Here is a 20,203-nt window from a genome sequence, read left to right as displayed (position 1 = left end):
ATCAACTTCCTTTTTTTGATATTCAATGTATTTTCCTGGGAAGCTCCTCAATGTCTTGGCAAGTACGCTCAAAATTAGGTCAATTTCTGGACCTGTCACTTGCTATTGCTTTTCAAGTTATTACATCCAACTGGAAGAATGCCAAGAATATTAACATTGCTGGTTGGTGGAACCTTCTTGTTCCCATCATCGACTTGATACAGCATTTGCTATGTCTACACTACAGATGACGAATAAAGAACTCTTTTGGGCTCCACTCATTGGTTATTTAAACAAAAAGCATAATCCCTCCAAGGATTCTACAATGGTTTTTCAACCCCCATACATGTTTATCCCTTTTCTGTTTACTATTACATAGTTATTTTGCCATTGCAGTTTTATGACAGAAGTTGTTATATGTCATTAAGTTATTACATGGAATAAGCCATTATATGTTATGAGGTTTATTATGTGATATATATATATATATATACAGATAAGTAATGCATGTTATCTTATTTCTTATTTCTTTTTTCCTATTTCTTCTGTCTCTCTCTCCCCTTTTCTTCTCTCCCCTTTATTCTTCTGGCTTCTTCTTTCTTCTTTTCTCAAAATACAAAATACAAAAAATGTGTTATCATAAATGCAGAATTATGATATTATAGTAATAAGCTTAGTTTACAATTTTCTCTTCCGTATTTAGGTATTATATATTCCTTATTTTTTTGTTATATATCTATCTCATAACCTGAATTTCACTTTAAGCAACAGATAATTCTGTACATTTGTATTTCTCTTTAATAAAGCTTTTATTAAGCTTTTTTTTAAACCAATAATCAGCATATTTTCAGAAGACATAGCCTGACATTTGACCTGTCTTTGAAGGCACAGCAAATGTGACAAGATAAAAACAAAACTTAAAGACATCTTTAATGCTCATTCTCCTTCTGAATTTCAGCATGGCTATTTTCAGGATGTTGCAGCACCCCCACACACCTACTTACAATGTCTATGAAAAGATGTGCTGAAATGTTGAAGCCTGGTGCACTGCTATGGAAACAGCAGTAATGGCAGAGCACTGGACTGCATCTGTTCACAACCATGTCCATGTTGGGAAGCATGGGCAGGTCATTGAGCATTGTTTGTATAGGAATTGAACCCCCTAATTGCAGTTTAAATCTCGCCAGAGCTGATGCTCTTGCTTTAGTTTCTAAATTCAGACAAAACAAAATAACAGAAAAAATTACTGAGAATATATTTCAAAGTCGATTTAGTGGAAAACAATGGGAATGCATATTGGTTGAGAACAATAGAAAACAAGAATAGTAAAAACAATAATATTACATAATTAAAAAGTCATTACGTTCTGGAAAAGAAAGTAAATATGGTTCCATAGTGAAAATTGGCTAGGGGGCACACTTAATATATAAGCAGACAAAAGAAAGAAGGAGAAAAGAAGTATGGGGAGGCTGGGTAGGGAAACAGTTAAGAGACACAGAAGGGAGCCCACACTTAATTGAAACAAGCATTGGCAAAACCAATAGGTCTCATCTATGCAACAGCTATTGGCTTTGCTAATGTGATTTAGCTATGTTGTATACCAGAGTGGCTGCTGTTCAGCATGGCTAAAAGCTAGTGGCGAAGAGTGGTGTGGTGTAGAGTGGCATACGTGGCGTGTAGAGGCATGGAATGGCATGGCGCAGAGTGGTGTGGTAAAAGTTGTGTGGCATAGAGTTGCATAGAGTGGTGTGGCACAAAGTGGAGAGGCATAGAGTGGAATAGAGTGTTGTAGAGTGGTGTGGAGTATGTATGGTGTAGTAGCACACTGCCATTACAGACAACTCATTATCAATTGAAATAACCATTACATTCACACATACAGTTTTGCTGATAACAATATACAACGCACAAATAATAATGTGTGGAAATGGCATCACCTAGTGTGCTCATTTTTTTCGTATTAAAATATTTGTTTCCACCACACTTCTGGATTACAAAACAAATTGTTTCATCTGTGTTTTCCTAATCGTGATATATTCTGAAATATTTGCACTGCTCATTTAAAGAAATTTACATTTTGTTCTGTGCTAGAAAAAAAAACGTTTCTTTCCAAGTACCAGAAAGATTGCCACATAAATCCTCTCACTTTGAAGTCCGAGAAAGAAAAGAAAACACCAAGCACCCTGGGAAGACAGAGCCTGACATTTGACCTCCATCTTTAAATGCACAGCAAATGTGACAAGAGAAGAACACAATTTAAATGCCTGTTCTCAGAAAGGGAGGACTTGTAGGAGAATACAAGGAGTGATAGTAAACAAGCTTTGCTCCACGGAAGAGACAAAGATGCGCTGAACAGTCTAAAACAAATAAAGCCTACCAATAGAAAGGCAGAAAATGTGAGTTGCAGCAAGCCACAAAGCCAGTGGTAAGCAATGGGTGGAATGCATTTCCAGGCATGACCGGATTGGGAATGGAAGCCAGCCCTGGCAGCTCCGCTCAACCAGCCACGGGGGGCTGCAGGGGAAGCTGGGAGACTTTGGAGAACCTTTGGCCCACCTTTACACTTCTGCTGCTTTTGCTACAGGGGTGATATTGCAGCACTGCTGCAAAACCAGCCATCAGTAACAGAACGGCCCCCACGGGCCAAAAACTGTCCCACACGAATCCGTCCCTCCCTGGGGAAATGCCTGGTGCCGTCTAGAGCCAGTCCAGCCATGTTCCCAGAGAAGCTTTCCAAATGTCCATAAGACGTCTTTCCGCAACCAGACAGCTCTCCAGTAAAAGTCAACTAAAATCAAAAGTAAAAGTCATGTAAAAGTTAAGTAACAAAACACCAGGGGGCATATTTATGAAATTATCATGCAGCGCAGTACGTCAACTTGGTCTGCTGCATGATGGGGAGAGGGCAGGAATGCACTGAACTTAACAATATACAACACATTCCTCTAATTTCCCAGCGCTGGCACACAATGTGCTTCCTAACGCTAACACAGGCACCCTTGCACCATCGTGCAAGGGTGCCTGTGTTGTAAGCATGATCGTTTTTGTGCAGAAAGGCATTCACAGGGCTACTACTCATGGTAAATCTGGGAATGCACCAACATCCATGGGTGGATGTGTGGGAAGACATGTGCTCAACCCATGGAATGCCTTCACAGGGCAGAGTAATGCAATGCAGTGATTTGTACTGTGTTGCGTTACTCTGGATTTATCAAGCTACGCAGGACCACGCAAAGTGGCCTTGCGTGGCTACTACTTAGGTTTTGTGTTCTCTTGCGTCAGCTTGTGTGGAGCAAAGGGGATCCAAAACCTTCATAAATATGCCCCCAGGCCTCCTCACTGGCTGTACAGATGAGTGTCAGGCGTTGGGTATATGCCCATGTTCTGAACGTGACTCAATGCATGGATGGATGAATGAGTGATGCACAGGTGTATGGGTGAGTGAATGCATAGATTGATGGCTGTATGAACTCGTGAATGCATTGATGGACGAAGAAACAAAAAGAGGTGTGTAGGGCCAATCGCTGTATGGAGGTAATGGCAATATAAGAGTGGGACATGAACTGTGTGTGTGAGGGCAAGGGCAGTGTGAATACCTATCTATGCGCAGCAGAAGTATGGGGCATTTTGTTGGTGAGGGTTAGTCTGTAGTTGAAGTGTAAATACATAGAAACTGTTTCCGTATTAACTTTGGTATGTTTTTAATGAAGGCTTTGTTTGTTTGGTTTTTCCAAGCTGATAAGACTAAGTAAGTCTGCTTAATGACCAAACTAGAGCGGCCCTGCTTTCAGTGGCTGATGGTGTGTATGGAGGGCCCGCCATTGCTTAGCAATGCATAAGCAGCAGGGCTGGCTTTAGTGTGGTGCTTCCGCACAGGGTGCTGACCTAGAGGGAGGGCACTAACCTTGGGGGAGGGGGCACTTTGTTTAGCAATAACGTGTAATTTAAAAGCACATGCTGCAGAGTTCCTTGTGCATCCAGCTTTCAGGCAGCAATATAAATATCATGATAACTCTTGTGAATAATGTTCCTGCTAGAAAGAGAGATCGAGGTTTTGTCTAGAGGTAGTTTTGACTCACCATAAAGTAGCACAGAGGGTTAATATGCCTGCTGCAGAGAACAAATCTGTGTTTTATGTGGATAACTGAATGGATTGGTGAAGCCAACCTTTACCATTGCTTTAAAACCAATTAAATGTATCTGAGAGAGAATCAATGGACAGATGAGGGGCACATTTGGTGGGTGGCAGTGAGGGAATCCGAGGAGGAGGTCAAATGGGGAGGGGGCCAAAAAATGTCACACTGGGCTCCACCAGCGCTAAAGCAGGCCCTGATAAGTAGTGTCGCCGTCCAATGGCCTCTAAGGACAAGGGCATCCTGTTGTTCAGGCTGTTTCCTAAGGTCAGTATACAGCTTCCATGGAACGCAGGTAAGAGCTCCTTCCACGAGTTAGCACAGCGCTGGGGATTTTATTAGTTACTCAGCGGTACCCATACATTTTTGTACGCAGGCGCATGAATGCTGCTAGGGGCGTAGCATGGTCAGTAAGACCAGGGGCGTGAGAGCATGAGATTCCTGACCATCACGCTGGCATACAATGTTAAAATACATTATATGACAAGCTGGGCACATGAGAGGGGCTTAAGAGAATGTGGTATGGGAGAATAATGGGGATTAATAGGAGTACTAAATGAGAGAAACACAATATTTTGTAAAAAAGAAAAAAACATTTTAGGGCCTTCAAAACAGAGATGAAAGAGCGTATGTGTGTGTTTTTGTCAGTCTGTGTATGCAAAAATCACAGGTGAAATCCGACAGACACCTCACCATACCTGACTGAAAACACTGGTACCCAATTAGTCATCTGAAAATACATTTTGATGGAGGGGGGGGGGGGGGGTAACACCCCAAACACCCGCCCGGAAGCTACGCCCCTGAATGCTGCATGTATTGGCGTGCATCGCATGCCCCACAGACAAGGGGAGAACCAAGCACAGCAGTAAGAAAGAAATCTCAAATTATTAACAAGGGACTGCTTTAAAAGTGGTGGCTAGGTGCCACTTGTTGCCAAGGAATATTTTGGTACAATAGATTTCTAGCCACTAATCTAAAAGGGCATTCCAAGTAGTTCTGTTACCATGGAGTGTTGAAAGTCTGATGAAATATAGCCAAAGCCACTGGAATCATGCAATTCCCCTGCTGTGGCATTTTCTGAATAATTGTGGATTGCCTGCACCCGCCACATAATCCTTTTCCACTTTCTACATAAATTATAGCTTTCAACAAAAAAGTTCTAGTTTAGCTGAATCAAACGTTTGAAAAGCAGCACATTCACAGAGGGTTAGGTGGACACATTTCAGATGTTAATATGGTGCTAATGAGATGACACCATTGTCCAAAGAGTATTGATGTGTGTTACAATGACCACAGCAAAATAATACTGCCACAGAATGCGCAGCATTATGCCGCATAGTTTTCCGTTTCTTGCATCATAATTTCGCCAACGATGCGGTGAAATGTGGTCCCTCCATTGCCACGTCATTGTTGGAGATAAATGAAACCATCACCTAATGCAAAATCCAAACACTTTAAGTGCCCTGGAATGTTGTCATGAGGCTTGGTTTGCAAACTTGTTTCCTTTTTCAGAAAAACAGATAAACTCCCCAACGATGGCACACATTATTTTAACAAATGGCCTGTTGTTGTGCTTAATTTTAAAAGTTCTGTAAGTGTTTCGATAGTGTACGCTTTCTTTAGCACCCCATTCGATTCCATAAAAAAATAGAATAAAAACGAAATGCACCAGAAAGTATTTTTGTAGTCTGGCTCTTGGCAGGGTTGCGTCATTAATGTGCACACTTCCCCCTTTCCACATCCCTGCGTCATACATTTCCAAACATTGAAATGCAGGTGTGATGAAACAAACCTGGTGAATGAATGACTGAATCGTCTGATAATAAGCACAGTGACGTATACTCGAGCTTTGCAAATGTTCCTGTTTGATGTCTGCTACATAGACTGATTAACCCGACTGGCTTTGTTTGTTGTGATTTGAGGCTATCAGTACAACAATGCGCCTCGCATGTTATCCTGTAGTCAAACAGATGTATTTGCACATCAGTTGCACTAAATCCTAAGGTCACGTTTCACCAGAGCGCTCTACAGATAACATGTATTGGTTGAGTCACATGGAAATTATAAATTTTTCAATTCCTATGCAGGGCCGGATTTAGGGCAGGTGGCGCCCGGTTCAACAATCTTTTTTTGACCCGCTACCCTCAAATGATCTCCTCAGATTCCCTCACTGCCAGTGGAGCGCCTCCCCACTGCTGTAAAAAAGTGTAAAAAAAAAACGGAAAAATAAAATGGTAATAACTCGAGGTTATTATCATTTTAGTTGTCCCCGTTGCAGCGTCTTTGAGGGGCGGGGCTGCTCCCAGAGAGGGGGGGGGGAGTGGTTTGTACTCCCTATGTGAGCATGAGTGCTTGGCCGGCCCTCTCTGGCTGCCCAAAACAGTCATGCGCACAAACCGTGTTCTCCATGCAGGCTGCATGACAGCCTGCGTGGTGAACATGCCCACCCCTCCAGCTCCTGGCATTGCCACATTGTGATTGGCTGCAGGGAGCTTGGGAGCCCTGGTGCTTCCTGTTTCTCCTAAGAAGCCAGGAAGCCGATGTAGGAAAGGCGGCAGCCGGCCAGGAGGTAAGTGTTTTTTCATTTAACCCATCCCCCGCCCCTTCCCCCCATCGCACTGCACTGCTGCTTCCTGGCAGCAGCCGTGGCTGCTCACTACCAAGGCTGGCTTTTCTAATCCACTCACCTGTCCACATAAAATACAGACCTGTTCTTTGCAGCAGGCACATGAACCCTCTGCGCTACTTGATAGCGAGTCAAAACTGTCACTAGACAATACCTTGATCTCGCTCTCTAGCAGGAACATTCATCACAGTTAATAACATAAGCCAAATCGTAGGTTACTGCTAAACGCGCCCCCCCCCCCTCCCCCCTCCAGGTCAATGGCCCCCTCCAGGACTGCACTCAGTGCGGACGCACCGCCCTAAAGCCAGACCCGTTCCTAGGCATAGGATTACGCTTTTTGTACAGTGGTTTTTTTTCTCGGAATTCACAAACATCGCTTTGTTTGTACAAGAATGCCTATAAAAATCGTAGATTTCCATGAGTACATTTACAGTAATGTTTGAGTTGCGGATCTACCATTTTTTTTCTTTATTGTTAGGTCTGTGTTAGCCAAAACCTTTTGATTTTACTAAAAGTATATCTAAAAATCTACTTCCTTATAGAGGCTTTTAGCCAGGCTTTTTCATTCATTGGTCTGTTTCTGTGTCCTTCAAATTCTCTGCCCACAGCATGAGGCAATCAGTCAGCCTACTTCAGCCAATGGCTAACTTCACTGTGAGTGATGCCATTCTGCCCTTTTACATGGAGCACTGGCACAGAAAGAGGCTCTCCTCAGTGGGTATTCAGACAGAATATCAAGTTGGAAATATCGAATTACACAAATCTCGAGTTGAAAATATTGTGACACAGAAATATTGACAGCAAGAATATCGTGGTCAAGAATATCGAATTTAAGGTAAGTTATTAATATCATTTGCAAAAATATAGTTGTTTAAAATATCGATTTTTTAATTAGTCTTATGTATTTTAGTTTATATTTTAAATGTGTCATGTATTTTTTTTGTATAAGTATTGTTTATGTTTTTTGATATATGTGTTAATTTTTTAGTAGTTATCAATTTTATTTCAATTTCATTTAGCGTTTTTTAGTTCCGTAGCTGTTTGTGGGTTTATAGGGGAATAGGGTGGCAAGTAATTTAATTATATTAAATGAATGGGGGGGGGGGGGGGCGCTAGAGAGCGCCGAGCAAGATGGGCGCACTTGCGTGAGGCTCTTGCCGTTTAGGGCCACTAATCATCAAAATCCTGCCCATATGCCAAAATAACTAAATAAAAGTAATAGGTGCAAGCGTCGGAACATCTGGGGCGTCACAAGAACTCACCAGAGTTGTGAGGAACGGCTGCTGCATACAGAAATCAGGCCCAATGGTTGGAGCTCCAGAGCGGACCTAGAATGGGGGCGGTGGCCCGTGCCTGATTGCTGAAGAGGCGGCGGGCGGCCGGAGGGGATTGCAGAGAAGGAACAGCGAGTGTACGGAGGAGAGGGCAGCGCACTTGGAGCGCGGAAGAGATCTGGCAGACAACTGAGGAAGCGAGCGGGGAGGACTAGGAGGGCCGAGAGCAGCCAAACTGTAACAGACCGCGGCCAGTGATGGCGGCGATAGGCACCTCCCTCCTCCCTACGGCTGTTATTAGAGACGCCCCAGCGGAACCTTCGCACAGAGCCTGGCGAGAGGGGTGAGAAATACACTCCTATCCCTACAACCACGGAGGTCGCAAAACGATGATTCCCCTGTGCTGTTGTGAGAGCGGCCTAAGTGGACAGCGAGGAAGGGAAAGGCGACCGGAGGGGGCTCCTGACTCACCCACGCTCAGCTAGGGTGACCAACCGTCCGTAAATTTCACGGACAGTCGGTAATTTCGGCCATCTGTCCGTTGTCTGTGAAGGATTCTTTAACGGACGTCATTTGTCCGTCATTTTAACCGGGCACCGGTCGCAACAACCTAAAGCCGGCACAGCTTCCACCCACCTCCCTTTTGACTCCGATGCTGTTGAGGTCGGGTGTAACAGACTCCGATCCAGTACCAAAGCACAGATACCCAGCAGCATTGAAATATTACCTTCAGATAGAAGACCTTATTGTTACTCAATTATTTTCAAATAGACCAACCTTCGGGAGGATGGAGGCTTTTCCATGATTCGAACTCCTAACCTGCCAAAACCACTTCGAATAGGTGATAAACATTCAATACATTAAGCCATGCCTCCGACTTTCAACAGCAAGCTTCTATGCTTCCATTTCAGATATGCCCCTTGGACTTGTTTATCTTTAAATCGTACCCAGCATGTCCTCCTCCTACTATAGAGTGGCCCTTCACCCTGCCAGACAGGCCTGCTTTGCAGAATAGGAAAAGTAATATTTTAATGTGTTTGTGTTTTTTAGGAGGCACACAGTAGCTTAAACAAAGAACCAGTCTCTTTGATTTAAGCTGCAACTAGCTCTCCTGTGGGGCATATATGTTAGAACTTACATATAAATGTGAATACTCTTGATAATTGAGGAGCGTGCTGCAATCTTTGTTAAACTCTAAACAATGAGTATTATACCGAGGCAGCACGTGGTTCTCTTCACAGAGCAGAGCTTAATTACTGTCACTAAAGTGTAAGCAAACCTCGGTTCTTCAAACATGCATTCTATAATATAATAAAATAAAGAAATGGCACAATCCCACCCACGCTGATTAACAAAGTATGGAGGACAATCAGTTAAATCAGTTCTCTTGGAGTATCTCCTTTAAGTACTGTACATCACAGTGGGGGATGGCAAAACTAAAATTTTGGACAGAGAGCCTGTCTTCTCGTTGTCTTGTCCAGGAGGGGGTGAGGAGCCCTACCCCACCCTGGACGAGACCAAGATGATACTAGAATACTGCATGCCCACCCCTGTGCCCACCCTGGGTGGTTCCTTTGCCCGACCTGGATGGTTTTTCTCCCCCCCCAGAGGATCCTGCCCCCCCTGTGATGGCTCCTGCCCCCCCTGTGATGGCTCCTGACCCCCCCCCCCATGTGGCGGTTCCTGTCTCCCCCCCCATGGCTCTTGGCCCCCCATCTGGTGGGTCCTGCCCCCCCGAGACGGCTCATGCCCCCTGTGATGGCTCCTGTCCCCCATGCGGTGGCTCCTGTCCCCCCCACTTATGATGGCTCCTGTTTCCCCCCCGTGGTGGATCCTGTCTCCTTCTTGGGTGGCTCCTGTCCCAGTCCTGGGATAGCTCCTGCAGCGAGGATGAAGTTCTTGATGGGCCTCTTCTGTCTGCAACTCTGCAGACTAAGGCTCAGCTCAAAATTAATATGAAAAGGTGGGTGAGTGAGTAAGTGAAGGGATGGGTGGATTAGTGAAATGGTGAATGGATGAATGAAAGATTGAATAGATGGATAATGAGAGAGGATGGATAGATGAGTGAGTGGAAGGATGGATGAGAGAAAAGGTAAATAGCTGGATGTATGGGTGGAAGGGTAGCTGGATGGGTAGAAGGGTGGATGGATGAGTGAAAGAATGGATGGATGAGTGAAAGAATGGATGAGTGAAAAGGTGGATGATGAGTGAGTGGGTGGATGGATGAATTGGATGAATTGATGAATTGATAAGTGCAAGGGTGAATGGATGGACGGATGAGTGAAAGGGTGGATGTAAGGATGGATGAGTGAGTGAAAGGGAGGGTAGATGGACAAAAGGATGAATAGATGAGTGAAGGAGTGAAAGGATAGATGGATGAGAGAAAGGATGGAGGAGTGATAGGGTCAATGGATGGATTCATGAGTGGATGAGTAGATGGATGGGTGGGTGGATGGATGGAAGGAAGGATGGCTAAGTGAAAGGGTTGATGGAGAGAGAAAGGGAGGATGGATGGGTGACTGAAAGGGTGAATGGGTGGAAGGATGAGTGACTGGGTGGATGGATGAGTGTGAGAAGTTGGCCTGGTATATGCTGTTCACTAGTTAAAGTGACCACCTTGTACCATGCCAAGCAACCCTTATGGTGTGGTTGTAAGTCAACCTTTTCGGACCAGCTGCCCTAGTGGTAGCGTAGGCTAAGCAGTCTTTCAGGCTAAACTCGTTTTGGCATGTAAAGCAAGCTGTTTTACCATATGTAACCCCCCTTTATACCAATGAAAGGACACCACACAGATATATATTCAAAATATATATGTATTTATTACTCAAAGTATCCCCTAGACTCTTTATGAGCACAGGAGCACAAATCGTTAAACAAGAAAGTATTACAACATACAGAAGTTGCACTTTATATGGATAGGCCCTGGTGGCCGATCAAACCATATACTACAATAGTGGTATAAGTACCACGACTAGGAAAGGGAAAAGGCCTAGGGCCTCTAGAATCGCTGGGCCTACAAGGAGCTAACTTCAGTTAGTGACCAGGAGGTCCACGGGTCGCGTGTGCAGTGAGGAAAGTTACACGCGGGCTCCCATAGGTTTTCAATGGGTGCGTAAAAGTTCAAAAGTTACTGCTAGAAGGGTCTTCTGCATGAACTACGAACTTAAGACTTAAAACACAGACACTAGAGATGTTTCTCTACACTTGTGCACCAGAGTGCCAGCTTTACCTCACCCACAGGAAGCGGGTGCATAGGTCTCGAAGTGCGTCGGGTTTCGTCTATCTGTTCAATGGAGCCTGATGACAAAGATGCTGCAGGCGGTCGGTCCAGAAGAGATGCGGTGGATCCAAGGGTGGATCGGAGTTGTAGAAGACCTGTAAGCAGAGGGGACAGTGTTCACAGTCACTAGCCAGTGACCGGCGTGGCACCAGGTAGGTACCAGGCGATGTCGGGTGCAAACAGGCAAAGAGGTGTAGCTTGTCTCTGCAGCCACGTGGTCCCTGAAGGTCGACGACGTCCAGGAGTCAGTTCACGAGCTGTCCCACGCAGGCTCTCGCTGTCGGCAGTGTCGGCGACTCAAAGGAAGCAAACAAGCCTTGGCAAAAGCAGGAGTTGCAGGAATCGAAGAAAGCTGATTACTCTGACCAGCAAGGTCAGAGGGGCTGCTCCTTTGGAGGGAAGCAGGGGCCAGTCTGTAGCAACCAGACCAGTGTCGTAGTTTTCAAAGTAGGTTGCCAAGATGGCCACTAGCCAACGGGCCAGGGTCCGGTTAGGCGCGTCGAGTTGCAAAGTGCAGAAGGGCCCCACGCAGATCGTGGAGATGCTGAAGGGCTCACCTTTGGTGCAGATGCTGCTCGGGTGTTGGGCTTCTCAGGTCCCAAAGCACAACTCGGAGGGAGCCTCTGTTGTCGCGCTTGCAGCTTGTCGTGGGTCTTTCAAGATGGCTGGCTCCACGTGTCTCGGTGCCTCCACGGGTTCCTTCTTTGCAGGGACTGTGGATCGGGCGGTGAGAGGTCTGGAGGTCCAGTTCTTGTCGGGCTCTGGACTCGGGCTCCGGCAGGAGGCGGCAGCAAAGCAGACGTCGAGTAGCTGGTTGGTGCTTGCGTTAGCAAGATGGTCACTCCCTGACCATAGGGGAGAATTCCTTCTGTCCTCTGTGCAGCAGAGCGTCGAAGTTCCCGTCTTCTTATTAGTGTTAAGTTAATTCCAGGATGTCTGAAGTCTTAGGACACAGCTCCTACCTTTAAGCGGATTCTAGGGGCCGGACTACCTGCTAGGTCCCTCCCTAAGGGTGGGACCAGGAAGGGGGGTGGTTACACCCCCAATCCTTTGTCCAGCTCGCCCCAGGTCCGGGGCTGGTGTGCCCCAGGACCGGTTTGAACTGGCATATGCACCGAGGCTCCTTGTGAGCCTCAGGCACGTCTGATTCTATTCAAGCCCTACCTGACCAATACACAAAATCCTGTCTGGGGTGGTGCACGCACCTCCCCTGGCAGGAAACCCTTTGTCCACGTCTCCCAAGCTGGAAGGACTCCCAGCAGCAGGAGGGCAGACTTGTGTCGGTGGTGGCAGCGTCCATTTTGTGGAGCTGAGGCTATGTCTGATTTTACCCGGGTTTCAGGTGCTGTACATGTCGTGTCCCTCTAGAAGGGTGGAATGCTAACCCCGTCGCCAGAATTGGCGAGGGGTTAGTATTCCAATTCGTATGACACCTTACTCGACATGTTTTGATAAAGCCAAACCAAAGATAGCATTTAACCGCGAGGTTCATAATGCACTTAAGAGTATATGGTATGACGATATCTGGAAACGGTAGAAGGAAGTTGTTCCGACCACTGCAGACAGGATCAGCTCATGCCAGAGCACCATCTCACATGGAACCAAGCACTCTGCCTTCAGGATTGTTAAGGCCTGCCATAGGAGTGACTTATAGGTTAACATGTGTCCCATTTAAGGTTAGGTATAGGTATACTACACCTAAGTAAGAGGTGGTTACACCAACTTACCCCAGCTGAGTGATCAGCCAGTTGTGTCAAATTGTTAGGCCAGACCAGGGGTGGCACAATACATGCTTCAGCCCCTGGTAGGCCTTAGATACACCAATGCCCTGGGCACCTAGTGTACACTGGTACAGGGGCTCACAGGGTGATCCAATTCCAATTGGTTATGTACCTAGGGTACATGGAGTCCATTTTAAAGAGAGAGCAGCTAGGCTGAGATCCTGAATGGCAGGATCTCAGGCCAACTAAGTCGAAAAACCAGCTAGACACTAGGCAAAAAATTGGGGGTAACCATAGTCAGATATCCACCTTCCTACAATGAGTAAGTGAAAGGATGGTTGGATGGGTGAAAGGGTAAATGGCTGGATGGATGAGTGAATGAATGGATGGGTAGAAGAGTGGATGGATGAGTGTACAGATGGACAGGGTGAAAGGTTGGATGGATGGATAGTGTATGGATGAGTGACAGGGTGGATGGAGGGATGGATGAGTGAAATGGTAGATGGAAGGATACATGATGGATAGGTTTGCAAATGGTTGAATATGTTTGGATATGGATGGGCTTACTTATATACTTTTGCGCGAACTCCTCTGATGTGTCTGTAAAACGTACCTTTTGTCCTGAAGTTTTGTCCTGAATTTTTATCTCCTGTCCTGAATTTGTGTCCTGAATTTTGACCCTTTGTCCTGAATTTTTACTCTCACCGTCCTGAATTTGCACCAATGCCAGTTGGTCACCCTACGCTAAGCGAACCAAAGGGCAAGACAACAGTGGGCCGCTTTCAGTAAGCACGCCAAGGTACGGAGCTGTGAGCCCAGGAGAAACATTTACGAAGCGCTCTTTAAAAGAGGCCCCAAACAATTGTGCATTAAGAGGCTTGCACAAACATGGAGGAGACCACACGGGTAGCACACGGGCTGCGCACACAACAGGGAACAGTGCACATCGGCCATTGCTCTGGCGAGGAGGGAGAAACTGCTGTGAAATGCTCACTCAACGGACGGGCTAGATGAGCTGGGGCAAATACAAGCAGCTGTGGGCGACTGCATGAGCAGGGTGATTGTCCGACTCCTTCAGGGGAAACAGACTGACGGCCCACCTGAAGCAAAGTAAGATTCAGACCTGAACACTTTATATGAACAGAATAATTGACAGCCGCGCGGACTGGCGAAGTGTCCGGCTGAACACAACCTAACCTGCAACAGCCTAGCAGGGGGCCCAAAGGAACAACAGGCATTGACAGTAAATAGACTAAGTAATAAGCGGTGCACAAATATAAGTTAAAGGAAGTAACAGAGACTAACTTAAGGCCTACAGGAATAATCAAGTAAGACGCCCAGAAGCCACGAGAAATATCCAGTGCCAGAACCTACACATACCCACATGATAAAGGTATAAGGAACACTCCCATCGAATCACAGCTACCAGCCCTTTCCCTCAGGCCATAGGAAGACTAACAGCACGCCAAAAATGCAGAGAAGCAGCAAACATGGGGAAGGCAGATGGGAAACAAACCAAACTACACTTCGACACTTGCAAATCTGCCCGAAAACATGACTAACCAGAACATACAATGGCAGAAGGGACAGGCTCAGACAGCCAGACCTCTACAGAAGACCTTAAAGAACTCTTGCTCTCCATAAAAAAACAGCCTCAACTGTATAGAGGCTAAAATTGACAATGTTACGCACAAGATTGACCAACACGATGAGCGTCTCAAAGGACAGCAGTCCATCTCTCACCTGGAAGACACCGCCACTGGCCGTACGGAACAGTTACTAAACATGGAACGCTTCTTAAAAGTTATTGCCGCCAAACATGAGGACCTGGAATCCAGATCGCGTTGCAATAACCTACGAATTCTGGGGATCCCTGAATCCACCAATACGGGCAGAATGGAGGAGTACGTAGAACGCCTGCTCAGAACGGTGTTTGAGAAGACTGCTTTCTCGACAATGCTGGTGGTAGAAAGAGCCCACCGCTACCTTGTCACTCGACCGCCGGCTGGTGCCCGCCCCCCCCCACAGACGATAATAGCCAGACTGCTCAATTACCGAGATCGGGACACCACATTGCGTTTATCAAGAGAAAAAAAAACTCTCTCCTTCGAAGGTACGGAGCTGGCGATCTATCGGGATTTTACTATGGCGATTCAAGAAGCTCGAAAGAAATTCATACCAATTAAAAAGAAGCAACAGGCCAATATCGCTTATGCCATGCTCTTACCGGCGTACCTCTGCCTCACGCACCAGGGTAAACTGCACATTTTCACACATCCACAGCAAGTGGCTGACTTCCTAAAAACAACTGCCCGCAGATCACCCCGACACAAAGCCGCCTCTAGCCCATCCAGGTCCACAGCTGCTCTCTCAGACATTGAATGAGAAGAGGGATAATCAATGACTATCAGCTTTTCAGGGCAATAGACAAGATACTACAGGATTGGAGCAACCTTGAGACAGTCTTTCACTACACACTGAGCCCAAAGACACTGATCCACAAAGTGATATTACAAATGGACTGAGGATGCCACGGAAGGTACGAACGCTACCATCGACGCTCCCTGATCTCTCAACAGACTAATCGGATATAAGTGACTCAGAATCATGCCCTGAACACCCTCGCACCACGAGGACGAACCACAGCGCCCTCCTGCGCTACCCCAGAAGGACATCCCTAATATGAATAGAAATAACTTTTCCAATGTTAATTAGCAGCAGGATCCCGACGAGGACCAAGTTAGAATGTTACAGGGGGGATAGGGGAGAGAATCATCACGGCAGGTTTGGGCTGCTGATCTGGGTGGGGGGAGGGGGGGAAGGGTTTTTAGCGACACTTAAAATCGTGATGATCACAGGTATAACCGCAAGCTACTACACTACTCACACAAGCCACACTAAGAATGCACACTACGCACTACATAACCTGCACACAATGGATGGCTCGCCCAGACCCGCCTAGCTATAACTTTGCCACATGGAATGTGCGAGGCCTTGGGAACCCAAGGAAACGCTGCCACGTCCTGGCCTACCTAGACAGACATAATATACATTGTGCCATGCTACAGGAAACTCATATCGGCCCCTCTACCCCAACCACTTTTGCGGCCCGATGGGCTTCGCATAGATGCTACTCAACATGCTCCACCTGCGCTAGGGGAACAGTATAATCCTAATAAGAAAGAATGTCGCATATGTAGCAATAGGGGAAATGACAGACCCACAAGGTCGATACTGCATCATGTGGGGGAAAATGACATCCCAGTCTATAACAATTGCATGCTACTACGGCCCTAATATTGATGGCCCGAGTTCTTCAATAGCCTATGGGGGAAAATCTTAGATATAGGCTCCACTCACGTGGTATGGGGCAGAGACTTTATTGTCATCTTAGACCCAACAATAGACCGGCAGCACCCACAACCCTATCATTACACGAGCGCACGAGCGCCCAATGCCAACTACTAGAGATAGTCACTGAACATGGGTTATTGGATGCATTGAGGGGCTTACACCCAACTGATAGAGTGGGCACATTCTACTCCATGGCACATTCCTCATGGTCACGCATAGATGGATGGTTTCTGACCAGAGGGTTAAAAACATGGCTAACTGAAGCACGACATTTACCGCGTACATACTCTGACCATTCACCCATACTGTTGACCCTCACCCCATCCTGCACAATGACACCCTACCAGTCTTGTAGACTGCCAGCGAATGCCCTACTTGATATCCCATTCCAAACGGAATTGGAACAAGAAATAACGGAATTCTTCTCACGCAACATTAGCACAGTGCCCCAGTTCTCCACAGTCTGGTAAGCATTTAAAGTGACCATTAGGGGAGTATGCATTGCAAAGGGGGGAGGAATACGGAAGGACATCCGTAACACGCTGGAGATTCAAATGCAATCTGACCCCAACACTGACCTACATAGAAGGCTCAGGGAGACGTTGACAGAATACCAGGAGACAGCAGAGAGGGAATGCAAATTTCGGGGGAAGTACCACCGCGCCCGGCAATATGGAGAAGGGGAACGACCAGGGAAGGCTCTAGCTGAGCTGACCCGAAAACCAAGCTTCTCCAGCACCATTTTACAATACCCTTTCACAATGCATAGGACGCAAAGGATAGAGTTGGAGCCATACTTCGAAGACATAGCGTTGGGATGGCTGGGGGACACCCAGAGAGAATTTCTATTGGCAGATTTTGAAGGCGCTGAGATACGAACTGCAATCATGGAGCTACAGTCTGGCCGGGCCCCTGGCCCGGACGTCCTTACTGCAGAATTCTATAAAGCATACAGCGATTCCCTCATCCTGATCCTAAAAAACGTTTACGAAGAGGCACGAGAGACAGGCATACTCCCGCACACAATGTGCAAAGCACTTATCATATCCATACTGAAGCCAGGGAAACCAGGTGACAGATGAGACTCACATAGACCGTTCTCTCTCATAAATTGTAACGCCAAGATTTTGGCAAAAATACTAGCCAATCGAATAAGTTCTCTGATGAACGCTTTGGTATTGCCAGACCAGTCAGGCTTTGTACCTGGCAGAGCAACATCGCACAACCGGCGCACTCTCTTTGTCCTTATGCATGAGATTGACCCAGACCTGGCCGTGGTGGTTGTCTTTCTGGATGCCGCCAAAGCATTTGATTGCCTCAAGTGGGATTACCTGGCGAGTAACCTGAAATGCATGAGCTTCCCTCTCCCCTTCCTAGCCTGGATCCAGCTGTTCTACACTAAACCACAGGACAAGCTAATCATAAACAGGACGTGCTCCCCTAAGTTTCACATCACAAGGGGGACGAGGCAGGGGTGCCCGCTCTCCCCCCTCCTATTTGCTCTGGCCATGGAGCCATTGGCGGCTAAACTCCGACAACACCACGGTGAATACGCTCTCCAATATCCTGGGGGGCAAATCCTAATCTCCCTATACGCCGACGACCTTACATTATACCTATGGGATCCTGAGGATACTCTCAACCTGTGTGCGTTTTTGCAGTTCGGAAGGTATTCGGGGTCAATATCAACTGGAGCAGGCCACAAATATTCCCCCTCACAGATGCGGTCAAGAGATACGCCCCAGACTACCCCTTAACCTGGTGCGATAGTGAAATAAAATTCCTTGGGATAGTAATCACTAGAGACAGGGAAAACCTTATGAGAGTCAATTATGGCAAAGTGCTGGATACAATAACAGCGAGAAAGCAAAAGACACACAATTGATGGTCGGAATGCAGAACAAATCAAAACATTCACCCCCAGTCAAGAGATCTGGGTTAAATCCATCATTCTTTTGCTCACCATGCCACCCCAGTTTAGAGCTGGCCATATGCAAATCAGTCTTGACCCTGTGCCTCATGGGAACGGCCCAGCCCGAACTGCCAAGCCAGGTCCTCCCTGGACTGGAAACAAGCATCCTAGGACCGGTTTCAGGGATTCACCAACCTTCAGCCAGGATAGCTTGATTCCAGTGGCACAGTGAGCCCAGGACCCACGTCTGGGCATACCTGGCGCACGTAGGGCGAGAAAGCAAAAGACACACAATTGATGGACGGAATGCAGAACAAATCAAAACATTCACCCCCAGTCAAGAGATCTGGGTTAAATCCATCATTCTTTTGCTCACCGGTCCTAGGATGCTTGTTTCCAGTCCAGGGAGGAACTGGCTTGGCAGTTTGGGCTGGACTGTTCCCATGAGGCACAGGGTCAAGACTGATTTGCATATGGCTGGGTTCAAACTGGAATGGCATGGTGAGCAAAAAAACGATGGATTTAGGCCCAGATCTCTGTACTGGGGTGAATGTATGACATTGTTCTGCATTCTGTCCATCAACTGTTGTTTTTGCATTTGTCACCCGAGTGAGATGGGTATGCCCAGACGTGGGTCTCGTGCTCTCCATGCCACTGGAATCAAGCTATCCAGGCTGAAGAAGGGTGAAACCCCGAAACCGGTCCTAGGATGCTTGTTTCCAGTCCAGGGAGGACCTGGCTTGGCAGTTCGGGCTGGACTGTTCCCATGAGGCACAGGGTTAAGACTGATTTGCGTATGGCTGGGTTCAAACTGGAATGGCATGGTGAGCAAAAAAACGATGGATTTATGCCCAGATCTCTGTACTGGGGTGAATGTATGACATTGTTCTGCATTCTGTCCATCAACTGTTGTTTTTAGATACATTAACAGATTCCATCACTAGATGGATAGCTATGCTTCTCTCACTAGCAGGGCGGGTGGCACTGATCAAAATGGCAATTCTCCCAAAGCTGCTCTATCTTTTTATAAACATCCCCTATGCACCCAGCAAACACTTTTTCGAAGCCCTCAAATCTCAACTTATCCGACTGACCTGGGGGGACCAGACTAAAGTGGGAAACAGTGACTCTACCCTTCGACAAGGGTGAGTTTGAGGTGCCGGACATGGAGCTGTACTTCTTGTGCGCCCAGGTGCATTTTGCTGCATACTGGATACATCCACCACCGTACATGCCACACCTCGCAGTAAAGCATTGGCCCATGGTACTGACTCCATACCCGGCATATATAAGTGCACCGACTAATCCTAATTGTAAAGACCCAACTACAATGAAATGCACAAATAGAGCATGGAGGGCTATAGCTAATCGACTGAAAGTGGATACGATATACACTACCCTGCTGTCATTACCAGGCCGCTTAGATATCCCAGTCACACAAGAGGGGAGATGTCGACAAATACTTTGCGTATTCGAAACACAAACCTGGGGGGGCACTATAAGAAGGGGGGACTTTTCGCACATGTGAACAGTTTTTTAAAGATTGTCAACGCACTACCATGGAGCTCTGTATGTATGTAAGTCTCCGCCATGATGTCAAGTCTGCCACCCCTGACTTTTCAGCTGAGCCTCCCATTTTGGCCCCATTGCACGCCTTACTTCAACGGTCCACTCCGGAACATGTGGTATCCCTGCTGTACCGGACCACCCAGACAGACAGCCCACACATTGTCCAGACCGCGCGGTCCAGGTGGGAGGAAGATCTGGATTCCCCTCTTAGTGATGATCAATGGACATTTTGCTGTCAGCAAACAGGGCGAATATCGGCCAGTAGCAGACTGTGTATCATACACTTCAAATACCTCCATTGCATTAATTATACTCCTCTAAAACTGTTCAGTTTTCGTCTCAGGGATAATAATAA

The 20,203-nt window shown here is 46.8% G+C and overlaps 1 long non-coding RNA gene across 1 annotated transcript in view; it reads right to left on the bottom strand.

Moving 5' to 3' along the window:
• Window positions 1-488: 488 nt before the first annotated feature.
• Window positions 489-20,203, bottom strand: part of LOC146817777 (uncharacterized) — a 41,238-nt gene continuing 21,523 nt past the window's right edge. The window contains exon 3 of the long non-coding RNA XR_014962588.1: window positions 489-586. This is a non-coding gene — a long non-coding RNA (uncharacterized LOC146817777). The remainder of the gene's footprint in view (window positions 587-20,203) is intronic.

This window comes from Triturus cristatus, chromosome 6, assembly GCF_964204655.1.
Source record: "Triturus cristatus chromosome 6, aTriCri1.1, whole genome shotgun sequence".
In the NCBI taxonomy this organism is placed as follows: Eukaryota; Metazoa; Chordata; class Amphibia; order Caudata; family Salamandridae; genus Triturus; species Triturus cristatus.
Note: the sequence above shows the minus strand (reverse complement) of the source record. Positions and strands in the feature narration are given on the sequence as shown.